The sequence below is a fragment of the Cryptomeria japonica genome, chromosome 1, assembly GCF_030272615.1.
Source record: "Cryptomeria japonica chromosome 1, Sugi_1.0, whole genome shotgun sequence".
NCBI lineage: Eukaryota > Viridiplantae > Streptophyta > Pinopsida > Cupressales > Cupressaceae > Cryptomeria > Cryptomeria japonica.
This window is the reverse complement of record NC_081405.1, coordinates 421480772-421506995: the sequence shown is the minus strand read 5'-3', so window position 1 is coordinate 421506995 and position 26224 is coordinate 421480772.

The window sequence follows — 26224 nt, the reverse complement described above, 5'->3', positions numbered from 1 at the left end:
GCTATCAACAAGACCTAATTCGAAAGCGATAAAAATGAGGAATGCAGAAGAAGGACTTGATGCTCGCAAATGATAAAGACCAAGTGCGCAACATAGAAGAAATGTTAATGCGACGGAAGAACCCTAAAATAAGGCAATGCGCAAATGTTAAAGTATGACTCCACAAGCGTTGACCATTTTTAGACGTCTACATTTTGCCTCTCTTTGAGACAATGCGATTCTAAGCGTTGTTTCAAAGAACAATAATGAAAATGCCCCAGACAATAACAATGACATATGCATGCCCCCTCGAGGAATTGGCTAGAAAAATCCAAAAAAGAGGCCAAGTGATCGATAAGAATGATAGAAGATGATAGGTTCGAATGGATCAAAAATTGAAGGTCGGATGCACAAAGGACAAGCAGTGGAAGGCGCAAAAGACCGCGACCAGAATAACAGAAGAAATGTTAGTAAGAAGAAATTAGACAGAGGACAGTTAGAGATGAAGGAAAACTTGCTTTCACAAATGCACATAAGTAGGTGAGAACCTTTATTTATTGTAGCAAAGCGGATGCAGAGCATCATGGCATTGAAGGCCAGAGCTAGAACACAACCCCTTTTGCAAAAGACAGACACATCGCACACAAGGAATGAGAGAAGCATCCTAGGGTGCATACATCAAGGGTCAAGGTCTGTGCGGCGTTCACAAAGTGAACATACTTATCACAGACACCCAATGATATAGTTGCCCCAGTTTGCGACAAACATTCCACAAACAAAAAAAAGGAAAGGGACCATGAACCATCTCGGTCACTCTAAATCACTCAGTGACATCATCAAGAAACATAGGAACATGATCGAAGCCCAAGATAAATCAGTAAAAAGATAAGATGCACAATTTCAACCAAGTCAAACAAACAGTCTGATCGTCATTGTCAAAAGTGGAAAACAAGAATGATCATGCTGTCTGATTTCAGGGAATGCGGTACCCCATCGAAGATAGGACACAGTCTGGTTTCGAGAATACCATACCCTGTATAAGACCCATGATAATGTTGACAAGGACCAATGGTAACGTTGATGCTATTTGGATTGATGTGACAACTGTGATCAGGTTGAATGCTTGCTTGGTCGAACAGTTCATCTGTTAATGCGTGATTTCATTAAAGCACAATGTTTGATTGATTGTTGTTGGATGTATGCTCAACAATCTGTCTATGCACAAAGGGGACCATTTATTGACAAAATGCAAAGTGCCAAAGAAATTGTTTTTGGATTTGATGTTTTTTCACCTTGTAGGAATTTCAAGTTTTTTACAATTTTTTTGTTCGTTTTTCAGGACTTTATTTGACTTTTTAGGGATTTTTTCAGGACATTATTTGATTTTTAGGGGTTTTTTCAGAACATTTTATGATTTTAGGGATTTTTTCAGGACTTTATTTGATTTTTAGGAATTTTTTCAGGACATTATATGATTTTTAGGGATTTTTTCAGGACATTATATGATTTTTAGGGAATTTTTATGATTGTTAGGGATTTTTTATGATTTTGCCCCCAGTGTCTAGAAAGGCAAGGAATATGACAGGTGAATAAATAGGCTTTCTGAAATGTTGGTGGATAGAGGGAAGACAACGACCTTTTATCATTGAGACAATGGGACAAGAGATTGGATATGGCAATGTAAAGCAGGAACATGGCATGAGGGACACGTCAAGAGGTTTTTGAAACCATGTTTAAATTTTGCGTCCTTATGTTAGATCAAGATCAAGGAATGAAAAAGAGTGTATGGATAGTGATAAGATATGGATAGGATAAGCAAGACCAAGAATGGATAAGGGACATGGACTGAAGGTCGGGGTAGGCTAAGGGATAGTGGCAAAAAGTTGCAATAAGCTAGGGAATATGGATGAAAGGTTATAATAAGCAAATGGATAAATACCAAAAGCTATGATAGACTAAAAGCTACAAACAAGATGCATGATGCTCATGAAAATCCTCAGCCTTCTCAAGATCAAAGGTGGAAAGGGAAACTGGACATGAGGAACAATAGGATATGAAGGGTAATGACAAGGGTTCGATAGGATAATGAAGGGCAATAGGATATGAAGGAGGAAACCTGTATGCAAGAAGTTCATAGATTACGTATGATGCCTGTTTGCCAGGTTTTCATCATGGTACTTTCCCAAGGTGCCTGTTTGCCAGGTTTTCACCAGTGGATGAATTATTTTTTGCTTTACTTTTTTTCTTTTGTCTTTTTTTTTCACTTTTTTTCGTTGTATTTTGACTTTTTCAATAGAAGATGGACACATGATAGGGGATGGAAGAAGGACTCAAACATCTTTTTGTTTGGATAGTAGCCTTGAAAAAAATGGACCATGACCTTTAAAAGTATGCTCAAAGATGTTGGTAGGCTAAGGACATGGAAAAAAGAGATGAAATTAAGGCAAGGATTTATGCAAAGGATGGGATCAAAGGGATCGAAGGATGGAAAATATGCATTGGATAATGAATAGGGTATTGGAAGAATTGGGCTTCAGTGGACGGAAATGTAGGCAAGATCAACATTGGCACACACCTTAACGGGTGGTGGATTGATGGAGGAAAAATGGATCTTAGATTGTGAGATTTGGATAGAGGAATAGCTTGGGATTTTGGGACATAAGGGCCCAAAATGGATGAAGAAGGTGATGGAGGAACAAATTTGAGAGGGTTGGATAGAGGAATAGCAACTTTGGATGCCAAGTTGGATGTTTCTTTAGGCTTTTGTGCTTCAAGGAGCCGCTTAGGGATCCACATGGTTTTTTGATTTTTCATGCTTTTGTGGTTGCTTGGAGTGCATTGCCAACACAAGGGATTTAGGAACCCATATAGATTTTAACTTTTGTTTTTGAGCAATGGGTCTTTGTGACCTTTTGGATTTTTCCTTTTCTTTATAGATCCAATTTTTCTTTGTTTTGACATGTTGATTATATTGGACATGTTGATCCTTGAATACATGTGGATTTTTAGACTTATGACTTTTATACTTGGCATCCAAATTGCTTGGAGAGGGAAAGGAATGCATGGATGGATAGGAATGAAGTGGAGGTCTTTTGCATGGATGAAAGTTACTCAAGGATGTGTGCCTTTGCTGACCTTGCATAAAGGATGAAGGGATATAAGGACCTAAGATGGATAGAAAGTATGATGGGGAAGGTGTATGTTTTGATTTTGATGGAGGGATACCAACATCTTGAGAGTGAGTTGTGTAGACATGACCCTTAACATTTTCTTTCATATTGAGGAGTTCTTTCTTGTGAAGGTCTACCCCTTGGCCTTTATGAATATCTTGACTTGTAGGATACTCTTTTCTTTGGGAAGAAGACATGAGTCCATTATGAGGTGGATATGATATGAGAGAAATAATGAGATCTTGAAGAGGATCGGATTGCACCAAAGTGGAAGAACCCATTATTCATGTCGAGGGTTCATGAACAACTTGCACTGACACATTAGAATCATGAGGGGGATTAGGATCATAGGGGGGACTAGGATTGTGTAGTGGACATGGTTCAATGACAGGCTCTTCAAGAGATGGAATGGGAGAAATACTGGGATCATCAAAAGAAATGCGATCTTGGAATGTATATGGAGCATTAAGACAAGGAGATGGAGGAACAAAAGGATCTTGTGGAGGATTTAAAGGAATAATTTGATCTTGATAAGGAGGAAGATCATTGGAATCCTCTTTAAAGTTGCTTTGCTCTGGACTTTTAATGGGATCATCATAAAGGATGGAAAGGATATCTTGATCTTTCTTAAGAAGTGGAATGCCAATGGGATTTGAAAGGACATTTTTTTCATGAAATGGAAGGGGATCGTTTGGGATTGGATGGACTAGGATATCTTGATCTTGCTCAGGGAATGGAGTGTCAATAGGACTTTGGATAGGATGGACAAGAATAGGGGAATCGTCATGAGTGTCTGGGAAGATGGGGTCCTAGTCAACAATTGGATGGGATGATAAGGTTTCAAGATCTTGATCTTGATCTATTTTAAGACACGTTTCTTCATGCTCTAAATTATCCTCTTGACATGGGGTTGGACTTTGGATATGCATGGGGGATTTTGATAAGGAATTAATGCTTTGGCATGAAGGAAATGCACTTTGAACATTTGTGATGGATTTTGGCAAGGAATCAATGCTTGAACATGAGGAAGAGGGACTTCGAATGGGGTCCTCTAAAATAGGTAATGGAAATAAAGTGCATGGTGGCATTGGGTCTTGTATTTCTGAAACATGACAAGGATGTGCATCATGAATTGGATTATCTTGGCAATCACCTATGGATAGACCTTGGATAATTTCATCCTTGGGTGTATTGTTTGATGAGGACAATATGGAAGGTTATTGTGAAACTTCTAAAGGTGTAGGGATAGATGCCACTGGAGAGTCAATTTGTTTATGGGGGGATGAGGCATTGCTAGACATAAGTGTATTATCTTGATCATCCTCAAAGAGCTCACTTGGTAATTTCCTTAAGATCCTTGCAATAAAGCCACCTTTCTTTCGAGATTTAGACATGATTGGATTTATATTTTTAACTTTCTTGAAAAGAATTTGGTCTTGGTTTGATGTCATGTTTTGATATTGGTCTTGGTTCAATTGTTCTGACATGTTTGAAACTTGGGTTGGTGTGTGCTGCAACCTTTGTTTCTGAATGTTTGGTTGTAGTTGTTGACATTGATATTCCACCATTGGTTGAACCATTTGTTGACATTGTATAGTTGGTTGGACATATTGTTGAAATTGGACCATTGGTTGTATATGTTGGACCATTGGTTGTGTCTATTGGAAATGTTCGAACTGTTGAACAATTGGTTGTGATGGTTGAAAATCTGATTGATAGTAAACACCTTCCTGTTCTTGTTGTGGAGGCACATAATGTTGTTGTCTCTTTTCTTGAAATTGTTTCATCATCTCTATTTGTGAGAGGAGATCCAGTATGTTTGATCATTCAATAAGAGATCTTACATCAATTGGCTCAATATTTGGATTTTGACCTAGAAATTTTTGAAATATTTTGGACATTAGTGATCTATTCTTCACAATGTTTTTCACTTTTTGTTCCAAAATCTCCTTTTCTTGAGCTAGTTTCTCCTCTAGTTTTTGTATTTGGACATTTAAATCATTATGATAAGTTTGATCCAAGTTCTGAGACATGTAGAGATTGGATTGACATGATTAATTTCTCAATTGTGATGACATGGCTTCGTAAGAAGGTTGAGACCTCATTTCAACAAACATGTCACTATGCAATGCAACTAATGGGATTGACAAATGAAACCTAAAAGGATGACAATGAAACTTAATGTTTTTGTACCTTTTGAATTTTTGGAGACAAACTTTTGAAATGCAAAGCTAAAAACACAACCTTGGGAAATTGAAATGAAGTCAAGACCTTAAAGGACAAAGGACCAAATGACAATAGGACAAATTGACAATGTCTCACCTATATGCTTGGATACTAAGCTAGGTTTGACAAAAATGATATTAATGAAAGGACAAATTTTAGACAAGGTCAAGACTCCCTAACAACAACTTAGGGTATCATCCAAAGTTTTGATTTTTCAAGTTTGACAAACTAAATTTTTGAGACTAAATGCAAGAAGGCAATGATTATGACAATGACTTAGGATATGACATGAAAATGATCTAAGGATATGATATGACAAGATGAAGCCAAGACAAGATGACAATACAATGATAAGGATATGCGAAGACCAATGACCTGGAATATGCAAAATGCAACCTATGCAAGACCTAATTTTAGCATGACAAGGATAATGCACGAATGTCACCTAAATGGAAATCTAGCTTGGATATGACAATGAAATGCAAACTTAGGGAAATGATTTTGAACCTAAGTGCAAAATGAGGACGCTTGCAATGAAAAGGACTAAAATGAAGGGAGATGACAATATATCCTAGGACCTAAGTTGGACTAGGCAAAACCTACCCTAAAGTGACATGAATTTTGAAACAAAGGTATTCAATGTTTTGACAAGCCATGTTCAAATGTTGGATGAATACTTGGACAAATTTGGACTTTTGTTTGGATTTTGTTTTGAATTGAAGGTTGTTGATTTTGAAAACCCAAGTTGATTATGAGCACTTTTGAAAGTTTGTTTTTTGATTTAACTTTTGACAATCACGGAAGACAAAATGTTTGTTTGACTTTGACTCAAGACCATTAAGCACATTCACAACAAATCCTATGGCTGGCAAGGGAAATATCTATTGAATCCTCTAACCATAAAATACAACACTCAGCCGGATAGCTAGATGCTTGGTAGCACTGGCTCCCCCTTATAGTGTACTCACTTCTCGGGCATACCAAGCTTCGAGTTCAAGGGGCATCACTTCCCAAGAACTTGCTATCTCTAACTAAGGAGTACATGAGAGGTGTCTTCGGCATGCGCGTATCACAATTCCTAAGCCAACAGATAGAAGGATTTTGGCATCTAAAAATAAGAGATTCTAGTAAGGGCATCCATTCGGGTGGGTATTGATCCGACGAATAAATAGTCACAATACCATTCCAGCAACCATTGTCTACAACTTTTGTTGCATCCACAGTTATTTAGAGTGGTTCGGAAGAGCTTGGCTTTAGCCCGTCACCACTTTGGGTTGTTCCCTCTCACCAATTCCTGTGTGAAGTGCCAGGAAAATTGGGAGGCAGGCCCAGTTATAAGGGTTAAAACATGCAATCAAATTAAAAATAGACAAAGCATGCATGGTGTTCATTAACCTTTAAGAAATGAAATGTGCAACTACTTTAAAAATCACAAGCAAGATGTTTTAATGAGAGTCTTTGACCACGTCCTGCATAAGATTTGTTAGTAGTTGCATTTTAGTCTTCGTCACACATAACGCCAAGATGCTGCATAGAGAATTAGCACCAAAGAAAAACCAGAATGCAGAAAACAAAATGAAAACAAACAAATTTGCATGTAAAAACAACTGATTTCACCTCTATTTCTGGCCTTGCACAGACGCAGAATGCCTCAACACAGGCACAAAACCCACCAACACAGGCGCAAAAGTATTAACATAGGCACATAATGCCCCAACACAGGCACAAAATGCCTCAACATAGGTGCAGAAGTATTAACACAGGCACAAAATGCCTCAACACAGGCGCAGAACCCATCAACACAGGCACAGAAGTGCCCAGAGAGCTCCGAGTCACCTTGTTTCTTGAGTTTTTCACCTGAAAATAGCTCAAAAGCACTCAAAACATGGTTAAGGGGTTAGTTCACGTCGGGTTCACCAAAAAGTAGATCAGGAAATTGAAAATTATCAAAACAATAGCAATTAGGACAACGACAAAACCTAAAGCTGCTATGAAAGCAATCCCAATACAATCAATGAAGACATAAAGACAAGATATTCAAATCAAATGAAATCGAAACAAACCAACACAGATATCTCCTTCATGTGGCTCCATTGTTCTTCTTTCACCTTCAAATTTGATGTGGATCCCACCTACAAGTGCAAAAATGCAAGTGGAAAGTAAGTTGTTGATGAAATTCGTAGCATAAGGTTACTCAAAAATGTGATTGATTGATTCATTGATTGATTGAAGAAAATCATCCAATTTATAGACAAATTGGAGAGAGGACAAGATTAGCATGAAGAGATTTGAAAGGAAATTCAAATCAAGAATGGCAAAATTATGACAAATGTATGACAATTTTCTATGCAAGGTGTATGACAAATTATGACAAGATTGAAATAGAAATTAGGAATTAGGAGAAATTAGCAAATTAGAAAATTGAGGAAAAAGATGAAATAGAAATTAGGTGAATTAATTAATAGGTTTTCATCCATTAATTAATTCATGAAAGAGACCTAGGACTAAATAAATAGATTTATTTAACCCACAAAGAAGAAGAAAAGGATTAAATGAACAAATCATAAAACCCTAGAAATAAGAGGACAAGGAATTAGATCAAGACAATAAGAAATTAATGTAGGTTCGATCATGATTCTGATTGACAAAGGATCAATGTTGATAAATGATTGAGATCGGTTGACAAAAATCAATGACAAATTGACCAAGATTGAGAAAGAGATCAAATTGATAGGCGCCAATTGACGAGGAACAATGACTAATCGATCCAAATTGACATGATTGAAAAGGATAAGGATCGATGACGAATCAATCGCAAAATGACAAGATTGACAAGGACAAGGATCGATGATGAATCGATCACAAAATGACAAGGCTGACAAGGACAAGGATCAATGATGAATCGATCGCAAAATGACGAGATTGACAAGTTGATAATCGCAAATGATTACTAACAAGCTAAAGATGATTGAAAGATTGACAAGAGGAAAAAACCCTAATTCTATCATTGATTAGGATTGACGATGTCCACAATGATGATAAATGAGCACGCACCATGATGCGACAGGATAAGATCGACCAAAATCATGACTGAAGATTGCTATTGACAAGACCTAATTCGAAAGTGATAAAAATGAGGAATGCAGAAGAAGGACTCGATGCTCGCAAATGATAAAGACCAAGTGTGCAACATAGAAGAAATGTTAATGCGATGCAAGAACCCTAAAATAAGGCAATGCGCAAATGTTAAAGTATGGCTCCACAAGCGTTGACCATTTTTAGACGTCTATAGTAACAGCAATAATATTTTATTTTATTTTTCAAAAATGAGAAGTTAAAAGACAGTAAATAACAGAAAAGGCAACAGTCTTTTTAGAATTGTTAATAACACACAGAGAATTTAAAATAATCTCAGAATCCATCCTAATAAAGTTTGAAATTGGCTCTGAAATTTTTATTGATTTATTAATGGAAGGAGAAACAGTAACCTAATTAGAATTCAACTGAAAAGAAGCATCATCTTTATTCAAAATTTTCCCATTACTATCAATAATCTACTGAGACTGTAACATAGTGTTAGCATTCACATCTATTGGACCCATCACCTGATGATTCTTCTTAAAATCCATAAAAAGCGGAGCATCTAAAAATAAGGGGAGATTTCAAAAGCTCAGATTCCAATTTCTCTATATTTTGATGTTGAATGCCATCATGAGACTTGATATTACAAGTACGGGGATGCACAGTTTCGGGGTTGAGTAATAGACATATTTTTACCAGAACCTCCCCCTCCACAAAATCCAAATTGGATGTGACAAAAGTACCAAATGAATTGCCAATTTGTTGCAAAACATCGGGATCCATGAATTCAAAGGGAAGTTTAGGTAGCCCAAACCAAAAGGGAGAAAATTTACTATTTGACCAAGTAGGAACATAGAAAGGCTTCCAAGCAATAATCGAAAGAAAGTGCTTCCCAAACCAGTGGTGAGGAGAATCCAAAACCCTATCCCGAATCATAGGAGAATCGAAAACAATAATAAATGAATTTGATGAAAGGAGCTGAAAATAATGAATATCTGCCCAGCATTTTTGTAACTTAGTAAAAAGTTTGGACAAATGGATCTGATCCCCCTAGAGTTCCCCAATAATAGCATTCTAATGAAGGGAATAAGCCTTTTTATCAACATAAGATCCAAGGAGATCAATGCAAGGAATCGGTACCCAAACTTGAGATGGAGGATCACTAGAATCACATACCTTATCCTTTACGGGGCTAGTGTCCTTAGGTTTTGAATTTACCTGGCTGACCACCTGAGTCACAGAAATAGAAACCCTAGTCTTCGTCTCATTGTTACTTATTTTGCCAAGTACCATTGCCAAAACCCTAGCTTCTTTCTCCACACCTCGAGATCCAACCACCTGTGCAAATGAATGATTCTTGCCATAAACAGATCCCCATTTCAAATTTGGATTCCACTATCGCTGCCCTTGTTCCCCATACAAAAAAGAGCGCCAAGTGTAATTAGCCACAGGAAATTGCCTTCGAGGAATGTGATGGTGATGTTTAAAAAACCCTTGAAAGTATCTAGACATCGGCCTGAACCATCTCCTGTGAGCTGGCTTCAAAGACAGAACTGCCTTGTCCTCCCACCTACCTTTGGTAAAAACCCATTGCGGGGTATGAGGTGGATCATCCCATGTGACATCTGCCCAAACCCCTAGTCATCAGATGTCACCCATAGCACCGAAAAATTACAGAGCTCAGAATTATGGTCATCAACTAATTAACTATCAATGGTCATCAATCATCAATATTGTAATCATGAGTATATGTAATAGTTTGGACTTCCCACAGAAGTGTTGTAATTCTATTTTTATGTAAGTTGAAAGTAGTTGAAACTCTTGTAATGATAATTATTATTTGCAGCATTGAAGTCCTTGATATAGTACATGCAACTTGTTAGATCCAATATGTTCATTCATGAGTATTTTAGTTTTTGTTTAAGATTTCATTATTCTATGATTATGATTAGTTGAATTTTGGTAGATCATTCACTTAAGTAAGTTACTATGTCAAAATAAAGTGATGCAAAAATGTGACTAAGGCAACAAATGAAAATGCTTAATTACTTACACCATGACACACTTGGCGCATGAATGAAACTAAAGTTGGACACATGGTTGCATTACATGTTTACGATCCAACTAAAAGAACATATATATCTTACATGACACTGTGACTTGATTGATGGCATAAACTAAGACCTTGCTGAAATCACCAAAATTAGACCATAAAAGTATACCCATGATGATGATGTACATAGCTCCATGGAAACCCAAATTAGTCTAAGGATGTCATATGAAATAAAATGAAATAGTTTGGCATACTTAGTGTTTTAAATGAGGATTCACGTGGTAATATAACTGCCGCAATAAAATTAATCGTGCCTAGTAGGCATCCCTGAAAATATAGCTGCATTAGTATGGTTGCATGCATGTATTAGTGAACCAGTCCTATGGGATAACTAATTAGTGTTGTATTAGTGAGAGGGTAGCAGCATAGAGGTTGTCATTTCATGTATAATAGTTCATAATTTCATCATGGTGGTGTATAGCATGGGTTCTAGGGTACATATATTGTGTTGTAAGATCATGATTGGTTGCATATAAGTATTGCTTCATCATCAATGTTTTTAAATAGAAAGAATTGATCATAAGTACCATTCTCATACATATGCATGTGTTTATGTTCATGTGGGCGATAGGATATGTAGCATTGTGCATTAAGGAGGTCCAGCATATAGGGTGCATTATGCATGTAGTTGTACAACCGATTTTAATAATGCAATGGCTAATGAAAGGTGCTTTGGTTGCATAGTGTGTCTCATGTCAAGAAGTGGTGTTTTAAGTATCATAGTTAGTTGTATGCACTAAAAGTGTTAGAGGGAAACAATGATAGAATGTTTCATATGAAGTTATTGCATTGAATAGCTGCATATGTGCTCGATGGCCATGGACATGGTGAGGTCAATCATCTAGGTGCATAGAGATGCTTGATAGGTCATTACTTCATGGTAGCAATTATAAAGTGATAATTCTAACGAATTTGACATTAAGTTTAGTAGTGGAGCCAATACCCTAGGGAGACAATGGTAACTTGTAAACACTAATTCGCTTGTGTCAAGAGCATAGTATGCCAATTTCTAAGTAATCAGTTAACTTAAGTTGAAACTATTGAACCAATTCTCTAAATCAATGCATTAACCAATCAAATGTAGACCACATTAGTATACAAAAAAAAATTATTCCACTCTTTTAGGAAACTTATTGTAAATTTTCCCTAGGGTTTATTGGTGGTGCTACATGTTTAGTTAAATTAATTGTTTAAGATTTATCACATAGTAGATGTATAATCTGTTTTGTTTATTTAAAAAAAAGGAAGAAAGTCATTTTTTACCTTTTAGTAATTAAATATCTTGGTGTGTGAGGAATTTAAATTCAAATTAAAATTTAAATGTTTTGATTTTGGGAGAAAAGCATTTTCATTTAATTTTTGCATTTTAGAAAAAGGGAAATTTATTAAGAAAAAGAATTTTGCCCCAAAATATATTTTTGGGCAAAATCCTTTATAATTGGGAATTTCTCCAAATTATGGACTTCTTTTCTTTTTTGGAAATTTGGCTCTCTGCGGTGGATTGAGGAATTTGCTCGAAGTGTGGACGAAATTGGGAAGGGTTTGATTTGGTGTAGCGTTTGAATTATTCTCCAACTGTGCATCTAAGAAAGCTTTTAAGGTTGGATTTTAAACCCTTTGTAAAGCGGAAAATCGCGGTCGAACCCTAGTTGGTCTCCCCTCTTCTAACTCCAAGGAGAGAGAAGGGAGGTTCACTAGGATTCGATGGGTTTTCACTTAGGGGGAAGACTTTACATTCAAAAGAGGGGTTGAAACTCATAAGATCCAATCCCACACGATGTAAGATTGGATGCTAAATGAATTTCAAGGGTTAGGAAAGCAAGGCTACCCTCTTTTGTAAAGAATGTTGATTAAGGAAATTAAGCTAAGGATGCATAGAAAGTCATAAAGATTCACTTATAAACTGAGTTCGGGTTATAGGATGAAGCTGCGGACCTGGAATTAGTAGTAAAATGTCGATACGGCGCTGTCCTGCAAATTTGAGCAAAAGTTGTCGGGACGATGGCGCCCGGCGCCACGGTCCTCCGAAAAATCCGCGAAATGAAGGGGGATCTGTTCGTCTCTGCACAAGGATTCCAGATCTTCAATTTCAACCGCGTACCTGCAACCTACACACAGAAAAGCGAAGACGATTGGGGGGTTAGGGATTAGGGGTTTGCCTTTAGGTCAAACCCCGGTTTTGGAATTAACCAAGAAATGAGCAAGAGCTGTAAATGTAAATGACTATAAAACAAGTACTAATACCTTGTTCTAAGGATGTTTGTATCCTTATGTGCGAAGGTTTAGATGTTGTATGTTGTATGTTGTATGTGATCTCCTCTTCAATGGTTGAATCCTTGTATTGAATGCAACACTTAGCCTTGAATGGAGACTTGGAATGATCAATTGCTTGAATGCTTGAATGCTTGAATGCTTGAGTATAATTTCCATGCTTTGTACACATCTCCTCTTCATCTATCCCAAATGAGAGAGAAAAATGTAGTTTATATACTTGTCATTTAGGGCTGATAGACTGATTTTCCCGACCTTAGGCCGACCAGGGAAGTATATTTCCAAATTGCAATCAAAAAGACCCAATATCACTTAGGAAACCAGGCCCAAAATAGGACCCAGGGACCAGGGCGCTGGGCGCCATGGTCCTGGAGGACCAGGGTGCTGGGCGCCCTGGTCCTGAGGGACCAGGGCGCTGGGCACTCTGGTCCCACCTCCCGGGACATCAGGGTGCAAGGAGGTTCATGCCAGGGTGCTTGAAAAATGCAGTTTTCAGTGTCGTCAGCAAGTTTTGGGGTCTCCATTCAGGTTGCGTGTTGCGTCACCATCGTGAAGACCGAAATGCAGTCGAAATTGCAAGTGTCACAATTTTAGGATGCTACATTTAGCCCCCACTTTAGCGGGAGTATGTATGCTCATACTTCCGGTAAAGTACAAGGAAACAACGTTGAAAGACTTTCACCACATCAAGGAGGCAAGATACACCAAGCCCCCAGTGGACAAAGGATCTTACAACTTCGATTGACAAAGTAAAAGGGAAGATCACGAGGAAGAACCATGACTGTCAGTAGTAAGGTTCCCTCGCTATGAGTCATGCAAAAGAAATACCAAAAATCTTCAAGACAAAGCTAAGTTTGCCAAGAAATTTTCAAGTATCTTTGAAAGGATAGACAGGGTGTATGCCCCCCTACGTTAAAGCGATCGCACACGCCTCAACGGGGGTGATTGTTTTAACGTAGTGATACACATAAGAAATGAGAAAGGAAAAAGGAGCACGTTATCGCAAGGATTTAGCCCCCAAGTGTGAGATAAGCCCGAGGATAATAGACACAAAACACAAAGCACGAGGTGACTTCGCTTTCCTTGGGGTCAGTATGCTGTATGATAAGTCATGTATATATATCATATGTATGTATGCATAATTGTTCTTCATTCCCCAATCAAGGAAGGTCACCTAGAAGAAGGGAACACATGTGTCTTTTGAGTCAACATGAAAGAGATCGAGAGATCTCAATGCTTTGCATCGTCCTCAAGTAGACAACACTAAGGACGACAAATAGAAGAATGAGAATAACATATAGAAGAAGTAACAAAAGAGAGGGGGAGAGAGTCTGCTATGCTAATGTAACTAGTCTAGCATGTCATCTACCCCCCGATCTTGCTGATCAATGTTTCGGGAAGGCAGGGAACACGCTAGAGGAGGAACATCCAACACAGCAGATGGAGCTATCACAAGATCCAAACAAGGGCTATGTTCATGTTCCAAGCCACATTGTTCTTGTCTAGGAGCTAGGATAAGTGCTTTAGAAAATTCATTAGATAAATGGTTATCAACATCAACAAGTTCATATTCACTATCAGAAGCAAGAGGAGTAATATTTTCATCTATATCATCATCAAGATTTATAAAAATAGGATCTTTAACTCGCACAGGATCAAGACCATCATGCATCTTATGTTTAGGAGATTTAGGCTCAATATCCAGCTGAGGAGAAAATGGAATAATGCTTGTTGAAGGTGTTTTTGGAGATTGTAAAGTTTGAGAAGCAGCTGCTTGAGCCCTAAGACGATGCTTTCGTCAACGTTCCCGTGCAGAACGATTACGTCTAGTCTTAGTAGGAAATTTAGAAGATAGAGGAGGAGGAATGTTCTCATCCCTATCACTTGGGTGTTTAGGTTGTGGTCTCTTAGGCTGGATAATAGGAGAAGAAGAAGGTCTCTTCTCTCTATAGAAGGCAGGAGGAGGAACTGCTCCATATAAAGGAGGAGTTTTTGGTTTAGGAAGAAGACCAAGTCCATCATGACGAGGAGGTATAGGTCTATTTTTAGAAGATTTATTAGGCATAGACATAGTTGCATCCATAGGGACGGGTTGGGAATCTTCTTGGGGAAAGACATTAGTTTTGTCTTTCAAAGGAAGAATTTCCTTCTCAAGAATGATAGGAATGTCAAGTTTAGGTGCTCTAGGTTCACTTAGAGATAGGATCATATCTGTTTTCCACTTTTGATAAGATTTGAAAAGATGATCACTTCACGGAGGAAGAGATTGGAATTGTTTAGGCCAAAAGTAATCAATAGGAACACTAGAGGTTCTTTCAGCTGGTTTAAAGAGACTATGATTGATAGTAACAACTTCACCATTATGGGGAAATTTCAAACACTTATGAATAGGAGAAGCAATAGCTTTCATGGAAGATAGCCAAGGATAGCCAAGCTTCACACGAAATTGTTCGGAAGAAGGAATAATAGCAAAGTTCACATCAAGGGATTTGTTATGGACCTCAATAGGCAATGTAATAGAACCAATTGCAGGAGAAGAAAATGCATCAAATAGTTTCACAATCACATCTGTTTTGTCATAGATCACTTGATTCAATTGCAAAGTAAAAAGAAATTCTTCAGTAATAACATTAACCATGCACGAAGGATCAATAAGCACTCCATGGCAAGGCATATTCTTGACTTTTGCAACTATGTATAAAGGACCATCAGGTGCCCTAATGGTTTCGCTAGAATCAAATGTGATGGAAGGTTCTTTAGGGTTTTCTTGCTACTCTACAAAGTTAATCACATTCGGAGTCATAGACACAAGACCATCAGATGAGAAAGAGGAATCATTAGCCTCAATCACATTAGAAGTATGAGAAGTATGAGAAGGTAATGGATCAGTAAAAATCTGAAGATTTTGGTTAGGAGGAGCTACAGATGTGTTGCCTTTATCATTCACTCCAGAAACAGAAATAGTATTATTATCAATCAAATCTTGAATTTTACCCTTTAGAGAAAAACATTTTTCAGTATCATGCCCAGGCTGACGATGAAAGTGACAAAAAGCTTTGTGATCAAAATAAGGTGAAGTAATCTTTGCAGGATCAATTTGTCTTATAGGAGGAAGGGTAAGCACATTTTGTCCCAATAACTTATTCATAATATCATGCAATGATTCATTCAAAGGAGTATATTTTCTTTCTTTCTTGAAAAATTTAGAAATAGGAGGCACACCTGATGCTGCATTCACATTGTTGTTGATGATGTTTTCATTGAATTTGATGGAATCTCTGTTCGGTTTAAACTTCCCAAATGGTTGTTGACTGCTATCACCCTTATCACTCGGAGCCATAGGATGTGATTGTTCCATTTGACTCACAGTCAGTTGATAATTGTGAAGAGTGGCACACAACTATTGGAAAGAAGTAAACTCAGAAAACAGAAGTTTGTCTCGAATATCTTTTTGCAAATTAGAAATAAAGATTCTTTGAATATCATTATCAGGCACTGGAAAAGAAATTTGAGCATACAAATGCTTATATCTACCAATGAAATCAGTCACTTTTTCTTTAACACCTTGTTTACAATGCATTAAATCAATCAAAGTAACTTTAGGACTTATATTATTTTGAAATTGTTGAATGAAAGCATTTGCAAGTTGTTCAAAAGAAGTAATAGAATAGGAAGGCAACGAGCAATACCATTGTAGGGCTTTGTCTCTTAATGTTCTGGTGAATAGTTTTGCAAGCAACCTTTGGTCATAAGCAAAATCAGTACATATTGTTTGAAAAGTCTTAACATGTGTTAGAGGATCTCCTTTACCATTATAAAGTTCCAAATGCGGGATTTCAACATGCTTAGGAGGAATAGCTCGAACAATGTCAAGAGAAAGTGGGCTCGCAACATCAAATGTGGGCACACTAAACTTAGATTGATTCATAGAGGCAATTTGTTGCTGTAAAAAAGAGATAGTTTGTGCAAGATTATTAATGGTAGCTTCAGTCGAAGAGTTCATATTAGGTGTGTTAGATTGAGATGGAGGTGTGATGTTATTGAAAGATGGTAAAGAGTAAGGTGGTGGGACCCTATGATAGTCAACCATAGGGGATGATTGGATAGGAGGAACACTACAAGGAGGAATGGAATGGTTAAATGAATTGCCCCCTTGTGTCATGTTCATTTGTGAAGATGTAATAGGAACACTTATTGAAGGAATGAATGAAGATGTCGGATTAAATGAAGGAATAGGGTTAATTGAAGAAGGAGGATTGCCCCCATGACTGGTAATCACAGGAGGAATGTCTTGTATAGAGGTAGCCATGATGTTTGATGTAAAGGTAGGTAAACTAGCAATAGAAGTGGTCAAAGGAATAGAATGATTGACTTGTGTAGGAGGTTGTGTATAACCTAAAGATTCAGCACAACTCTTCATAGGCATCACATTCGAATCCTCAATGTGTGCGATACCACGTAAAACATCAATTCCATTCTTATCACTTTGAAGCATACGTTTTAGACCCTCAATTAAAGGAAGAGCTTGACTATCGGGATACTCATGAGACATCCATTGGTGAAAATCGTCAAATTGGTTATCCAATTTGGAAAGTTGTTCAACAGAAACTTCATGGGGAGCTTCTTCATCATTAGGAGGATTAGAGGAATTACCCATGTCCTCGTTAAAAAGACTACTCAAATTAGGTTCCATCTCCTCAGTAGTTAAACCTCGGAAAGACTTAATTCTACAGCTTCGTCTAACGGGAATAGTGTAAGTAGGGCTTATTGTTGTAAAACTCATGCACTAGAGAGAGAGAGAAGATTTTGATTTTAGAGGTAGCAATTTTCAGTAAAAACAGCCAATCTTCCAGATTTAAGCTGTTAAATGCAATCACAACAGTCTCCCGAAATTTCGGAAAAAATGTCCGAGACCGTGGCGCTCGGAGTGCAACACGGTCCTTGCAACTTTTTTCAAAATTTGCAGGGATGAAAGGTATGATGATTTTAGAGCTAATCTGAAAAAAATGAGGGATTTTACGATCTGTAGATAGGCCAAATTAAAGTTGCAATCTCAAAATTGAACCCTATCAAGATTGTCGAAAAATGCAAAATTTGAATTTTGAAAAAGAGAAGGAAACTGAAATTTTGAATTTTATGATTTTAGAGGGAATGTCAAGAGCAATGCAAATTTTAAAACTTGAAAATTGACTCAATTTCACGCAAAATTCAATTTTGAAAGCGGAAATCAAAGTTGTTGTAATTAGGCACTTAATTTCAAAAGTCACAAAATGCAAATATTTGAATAAAGCACTGAAATTTCGAATGAATGCAAATACAATTTTCAGATCTAAGACAGTAAGAACACAATTTTGACACAAAATTTCAGTTTCGATAATTTTTGAATGATTAGGAGCCTTAGACCAAGCAATCACAAGACCAACTTTGACTGTAATTTTGAAAGTGTTATAATTGACAAAATCAGCCAAAATTCTGGATTTTAGCAGGAAAATACAGCAAGATCTCGCTCCCGAAATTTTGGAAAAAATGTCGGGGACGATGGCGCTCGGAGTGCAACACGGTCCTCGTAACTTTTTTCCAAATTTTCAGGGATGAAAGATATTGTGATTTTATTGCGGAATCCAAAGTTACAGCTGATTTGGAGATGTTTTGATTGGTCAAATTGTCGGACAAAGGTTGAATCAAGAGGGTTTCAAAAATTAGGGTTTTGACTTTTAACCACTTAATCTTCAGAATTAAAGCACAAATATGAATTGATAATTTGTAATAGAAGGACAGATCTGAAACAAGCATTAACATTTAGACATTTCGCAAGTTTAATTACTAAAAAGAAATTTTAGGGTTTTAATGCAATCACCTCTAAAACTTTGCAAAAGATCAAACATGGAAATGTAATCAATGAATCAATTTTCAGATATAATCATGAAAAATCAGAAAGGATGTTCACGTCGGGTTCACCAAAATGTAAAGCGGAAAATCGCGGTCGAACCCTAGTTGGTCTCCCCTCTTCTAACTCCAAGGAGAGAGAAGGGAGGTTCGCTAGGATTCGATGGGTTTTCACTTAGGGGGAAGACTTTACATTCAAAAGAGGGGTTGAAACTCATAAGATCCAATCCCACACGATGTAAGATTGGATGCTAAATGAATTTCAAGGGTTAGGAAAGCAAGGCTACCCTCTTTTGTAAAGAATGTTGATTAAGGAAATTAAGCTAAGGATGCATAGAAAGTCATAAAGATTCACTTATAAACTGAGTTCGGGTTATAGGATGAAGCTGCGGACCTGGAATTAGCAGTAAAATGTCGATACGGCGCTGTCCTGCAAATTTGAGCAAAATTTGTCGGGACGATGGCGCCCGGCGCCACGGTCCTCCAAAAAATCCGCGAAACGAAGGGGGATCTGTTCGTCTCTGCACAAGGATTCCAGATCTTCAATTTCAGCCGCGTACCTGCAACCTACACACAGAAAAGCGAAGAAGATTGGGGGGTTAGGGATTAGGGGTTTGCCTTTAGGTCAAACCCCGGTTTTGGAATTAACCAAGAAATGAGCAAGAGCTGTAAATGTAAATGACTGTAAAACAAGTACTAATACCTTGTTCTAAGGATGTTTGTATCCTTATGTGCGAAGGTTTAGATGTTGTATGTTGTATGTTGTATGTGATCTCCTCTTCAATGGTTGAATCCTTGTATTGAATGCAACACTTAGCCTTGAATGGAGACTTGGAATGATCAATTGCTTGAATGCTTGAATGCTTGAGTATAATTTCCATGCTTTGTACACATCTCCTCTTCATCTATCCCAAATGAGAGAGAAAAATGTAGTTTATATACTTGTCATTTAGGGCTGATAGACTGATTTTCCCGACCTTAGGCCGACCAGGGAAGTATATTTCCAAATTGCAATCAAAAAGACCCAATATCACTTAGGAAACCGGGCCCAAAATAAGACCCAGGGACCAGGGCGCTAGGCGCCATGGTCCTGGAGGACCAGGGCGTTGGGTGCCCTGGTCCTGAGGGACCAGGGCACTGGGCGCTCTGGTCCCACCTCCCGGGACATCAGGGTGCAAGGAGGTTCAGGCCAGGGTGCTTGAAAAATGCAGTTTTCAGTGTCGTGAGCAAGTTTTGGGGTCTCCATTCAGGTTGCGTGTTGCGTCGCCATCGTGAAGACCGAAATGCAGTCGAAATTGTAAGTGTCGCAATTTTAGGACGCTACACCCTTGTTTTTGAATTTTAATGTTGATAATAAATTCTCTATGGTTATTTTTATATGCTTGTTTAGTAAGGGAAATTTTTTGAGGATCTTTGTGAGGAAGAGGAAGTGTTGGAAGTTTATTTTAGAAGTGAAAATTCTCTGTTTAGTTTGTTTAATTTCTCCATTTGAATCTCAGAAAAAGAATTGTTTTTATCTGGATTGGGGAGATTTATACCTCAAAAATTTTATGCCTATTTGGTGGCATGCATATGGGAAAACTAATTTACCTAAAGAAATTGTGTGTTTGTTGTTTATAAACACCCTTGTTTTTGTTTGCTAAAATTTCTTATTCTTTGTTTTATTTGAAATTGTAGTAGAAAGAAAAATAAAAAGATTGTTATTTGTAAAATTGAGGGGGGTGTGTAAAATTTTTATTAATTTATTGAATTTGGGGAGATGCTATTAAAATTTTCTCTTTTTATACTTGGGTGTTTTTTGTTTTTTTTTCTATTTGTAATTATTTTATTTTATTTTTAAATTATAAAATAAATTAAGTAGGTTTCCCCACTGTGGGAGCCCCATAGTCATGGGTAGCCTTAGTCATGGTTTATCCACAGGATGTGGGCAGCCATAGTCGTGGCTTACCCACAGGCTATGGGTAGCCACATCGTGGCCCACCCACAATTTGTGGGTAGCCCACGGTTGTGGGGTGGAACCCACAGCGTGGGCCCTAAACTCTTTGCCCCCCTTTGCCCCCTTGGCATAGTAAATTAAATTATTTTTAATTTAAGTTCTTTTTACTATTTAAAATATATGTAATATATATATATATATATATATATATATATATATATATATATATATTATATGTTTCGAAATTGAGATTAGATAAATTATGTTTTATTAAAAAAAATATCAGATTTAAATATATATGATTTTTATATTTTTATATATATGTATATATATTGTATATATTTATATGTATAATTATATATACATATGTATATGATTCAAAACTATCTATTATGGTATTAGAAATTTTAAATTGATTTAGCGAATATTGATTTGGAAGTTTTTATTGAACTTGGAAATAATTGTTAGTATATGATTCATTTCAAAACTTAGGAATTTTAGTAAAATTAGTCAAATATGAATTAGATGGAAAACAAACCAACCTAGTTTCGAATAAATGATAGTATATGTTTCTTATATGATTGGCTTTGTAATTAAGTCATATTGCAAGTCCTTTGGTTATATGAGAAATTAGACTTTTTCATGTTGTCTTTTATTTTTGGTCATGTCTCGTGAATAGATTGAATTTTTTTCCAGTTGGTAAATCCCATATGGTAGGGCTTGTGTGACCAAGTGTTCTACTCAGTTGTTTTGAACTCTCTTTGTAAGGTTGGATTTGGTATTTTTGCCTTGGAGTTCTTTTGGGAATTTTGTGTAATGTTATAAGGAAGAGTGGCTTTTGAGTGGGTGTCGGGCCCAAAGAGGTTAGCAGGATAATAAGTGATAACCTAACAATATATTAGGGGTTTGGGTAGCTTAAACATTAATTAAAATTAATTGTACCCCAATTATGGTTGAATGCTTGTACAGACTCAATATGCAATGGGACAGCCTAGAATGGAAAACCAACAACCTTGTCCTCACAAAAGGTTTGTTGGGTCTGCATGATACTTTTATGGAGCCAGGGTTTAGGGAGAGGCTACTAGGATAACCCAAGATGGGGGCCAAGGCCTATGGAGGCCTGCCAAGATAAACATTCTAAGATATGTGATGACACTCTTCACGTATGTTCACTAGTGAGTAGTCTTATTGTTATCACCTGGAGTTTTATTATGGAGTCATGTTTGTGAGTATAAGCTTTATGAGATTACCTAATGTCATGTTTAGACCATGTGTACATTCTTTGTAGTTTGCTAGTGGGCCTTATTGCTATCTCCTAGCATAGTGGGGTGGTTCTTTTTGAGCTACATGGTCGGGTGGTAGTGTCACTTTCCATAGAGTGATCCTTCATTCCTTCTTGCGAGAGTTGTCTTCACTGGTGTTCTAGTTGCTCTTTTGGATTCGAGCATCTCGTACTTCTAGTTGGATCCTATTTGTTCTTCTTGGATCATTCTTGTATTTATTGGACCTTATAAGGTCAGTTGTATCATTTGCTTATGTATGCCTTCAGGGAAAGATATAATTTTGATTTTATTATTATGTATTCTTATTAGATAGTATTTAAATTGGAATCTAATATTTTTTTAATCTTGCAATGTAAAGGAAATGTTTTTTATGAGAATTAGATGGTAGGATTTATATCTTCAATTAGAAACATTGATGTAATGTAAATGAATGTATTATCTTGAATGAAGAATAGAAATGTTAGTGATATCACATGCAAAGTATGAAACAATCATTCTTTAATGTAATTAAGTTCCTAATGGCTAAATACATCTCATGTGGATTAGTTGTCCTTAAGTAGTGTTTAGTTTATATAAGTAATCCACATTGGGAAACCCTTTATGAGTTTAAGTTAAGTCTTCCATTTGTGCAATTTAAATGCAATGTTTATCTTAATGCATCATTAAGTTTAAGTGTAGTTGTCTCTTATTTAAGTTTTCTAATTGCAAGAGAAAGGATGATATTTCTTGAGCCTTGTGTGAGCTTCATAACGTTTTGTGCTTTAGATTGTGAAAATGATTGATTTAGGAGTTAATTTTTGGTTAATGATAGAAAATTGTATGGTTGCATTAAAGGGTTCTCCATGTGCTTGGTAGGAGTGATATAATTAAATTTCATCTTAAGTAAGGTGCTTTAATATGCGCATAGTGAGTTTGTGAAAATTGCTTGATGTGAAAGGAATACCAAAAGAGGACATATTGTAGTAGCTTCAAGAGTGAACTAATGTGCTCCTCGAAGAATTGTTTTATGTGCTTAATTAAACTAGTGTGATTTAGGATCTATTAAGTGACGCACTTTTAACTTGCTTTGGATATGGGTAGTTGTCTTATTATGTTTTAGAAAGAGTAAATGAAAGACTTGTGGAATTGTATGCATTGAATGTGTAAAATTTAGAATATAGCTCTTTATTTACCTCCTTGTTATATTATGAATTTCCAATGTTAGATTTGATGTATTATTGTATTGTATTGTATTACAAAATGTGATTGTGCTTTAGAAGACTTGTATTACAAAAGGAAAATTTGGTTATTTTGAATTCTTGTTCGGAAAACTAGAACATTATAGTGCAGCAATAATGATTAGAAATGTCATGTTAGGATGTTTTGGAACCTTCCTAAAAGATAGAAAAAAAAAAAAAAAAATCGTGCAACTCAAATGATAAACTTATGTCCGAGCATATGGTGTGATTTTGAAATTCTTGTGTATTCATAGGAATTAGTTGATTTTCCAACTCTCCTTCTCCTCTTGTCTAAAATATAGGAATTGTTGTCCTTGAAATACTAGTTGGAATGTAGTGATTTAAGAAGTAATTTTGTTATATAGCATATGACATTGTATGTTGCTTGGGCTTCTAATTGAAAGGGGAAAGTTTTTCATCTTGAAAAGGGAAATTGCATAGTTAATAATGTGAATGAAAATGCTTAGGGAATATTGAGAAAGATATTAGAATGATGTTATTTCTTTGTGTAAAATTGAAGTGATAAAAAAATTTCAAAACGTGGATCTAGAGTAAACTTTGTTTGGTGATTCATGTGTAAAGCATATTTTAACTTCCCTTAAGTACATGTTAGCATAATGTAAAGTACTCCCCGTAAATGTGACTAAACCAGTAATAGTGCTATTTGGTGTGTGTTGTGAGAAAACCCGTGCTTGTTTTGTGTGCCCATGGGATGGTGAAGTAATCAACCATGGGGAATATGTTTGTTTATGAGTATGGGAAACCATACCTATCTATGTGATGTTGCTTATTTGTTTCCTTACTGAGTGCCAACCCACAGGTTGTTGATAAGTCAGTATGTGAAGGGGTAGTAGTAGAAGTCACCATTCCTTGAATAGTATGAACAGCATACGAGTAATGTCGACGCGAAGCGACTTTAGCTTCCCTATTTTGAGGAAAAGTATGGTTTTGTAATGAAACTATAACATAGGTGTACTCAATACTTCCCCTTGTGATGAACCGATTTACGAGGTTCATGTGTGCCAGCCTTATTCCTATCCTTTATCTTGAGCATATAGATGACAGTTTTTGACCATATTGTTGGATTCCATTGGAGCATTTGTTGCCTTGTCTTCATGAGAGGCGTGTTATTTTCTTACATAAGTTGCCAACTAACTAGTGTTGGTAGACTTGTGGGTAGACCTTAGCCATGTATACCTCTGGCTTACGGCGAGTATCCTGAGAGGAACATCGCTATGCGGAGTGTGACCGGCGCGTGCCTTATCCGCGGGGTACACTGCCATGCGGGATACGTCCATTGCGTGCTTTGTCCGCTTGGAGTATTGCCATGCCGTGCTGAGACACGATGCGGGATGTAGTAGACATTTCCATGCGGTCTACCACTAGGTATTGGGTAGAGCCATGCCACGTGACGACGTGATGCGGGGTGATGTCGAGGTGCACACTGCCATGCCATGTGGATGTGTGACTTGGCCACACCACATGATGAGCTACTAGGATAGCTAGACGATTGTTCCTTCCTTCCTCGTTGGTGGCTAGCTACTAGTCACATAGTGATGTAATGTGCAATTATGATTTTCTTTTAATTATTTATTAATTTCCTTGTGGGCCAGCAATTTATTTTACTTTGACCTTGATAGTTTAGCCACGATCTTGCAATCTTGATCTTATTTGATTTGATGTTGCAAATCCGGAAAAATTATTTTCTTGTTTTATTGTTGGAATTGACAATTATTTTCTTTAATCTTTTGTACTTTGGTGGCTAAACCGGTTATCCTTGTTGTTTTCGTATGCTGGTCTTGTGCTGTAATGTGAATTCCTCTCCAAGAACGTAGGAGACGGGCTTGGATGAGTGTATACGAGGAAGTAGACGCAAGGAACCTTGAGGATGGAGGTATGTGAGGCTGTGAAAACAGCTAGGATCCACTACCTACCTATGAGTGGTGACTATCTCTTGGAGGCTAAACACCTTACACAACAAGGGATATTCACAAGGGACTTGTATGGAAGGTAGCACCGCTATGGTGTACCCTAGCACCATCAAGCCCTCGAATGAGATGTTGGATATTTGTTGATCATGTGTTTATTCTAAGAGAAGACATAGAGATGTGGATCATATATGTTACCTTTGACCGAGCATTAGACATGCTCACATGTGGCCTATTGTGTTGTGCAAACCAGTCTTGTGGATGGATATTATGTGTAATCATGGATTAAATGGTATTAACTTGTCACTATGTTATGGGGCATAGTCATTGGAAAGGTTCTTGTATGTCAGAAAAATGTAAACAATTGAGTTCTTACATTGCTCTTATTTGACGGAAGTTAACTTGGTTGTAAAAAAAAAATTGATATGTGAAGCTAGTTCTATGCGATAAAGTTTTGTGAAAGAGATGAATTGGTGAGAGAAATTGGCCTTGAGAGCATATTTTCTTGTCTTGTTTGATAAATGAGTATGATAACTGTGCTTATATATTTTAATTGCTTTGAATTTGGTGAAATAAAAAGGGAAAAGTCTCGTATCCTTGCTATGATTGAGTGTAAATTATAGAATATTTGAAGGTGTGAATGATGTTAGATGCATTTTTATTGATGAATAATGTTTTAAATTGTTGACAAAATAGTTGTTTGTGCAAATTGATAATTGTTAATTGAGTTTAAGGACTAATAAGTGTTGTAGGACTTCCGTTTAACTTTGCGACTTCCAGTAGTAAGTCGGAACCTAGGGGGGGAGAATGTAATGCCCATACCCTAGTCGGACTTTTAAAACCCGTTTAACGTTGATTGACTCCCTATGTGGCATTCTTGAATGGTAGGTTAACCATGGTGAAATGTGTAGTTTAGATAATATTAATAACTGTGCATACTTATTATTGTGCTTTTGCATCGATTCTCGTGTAAATGTAATTGTTCCTAACCCTTGTGATAAATCTTGAGCTAACGTCTTCATTGAATATGTATATGTATATGCATGCTTGTATGAATTCATGGGTGCAGGAGATTGCAGGTACAACACCGCTTAGGGCAAGGTTCATCTCCTTTGGGTTTTGAAAGGTTGAGTA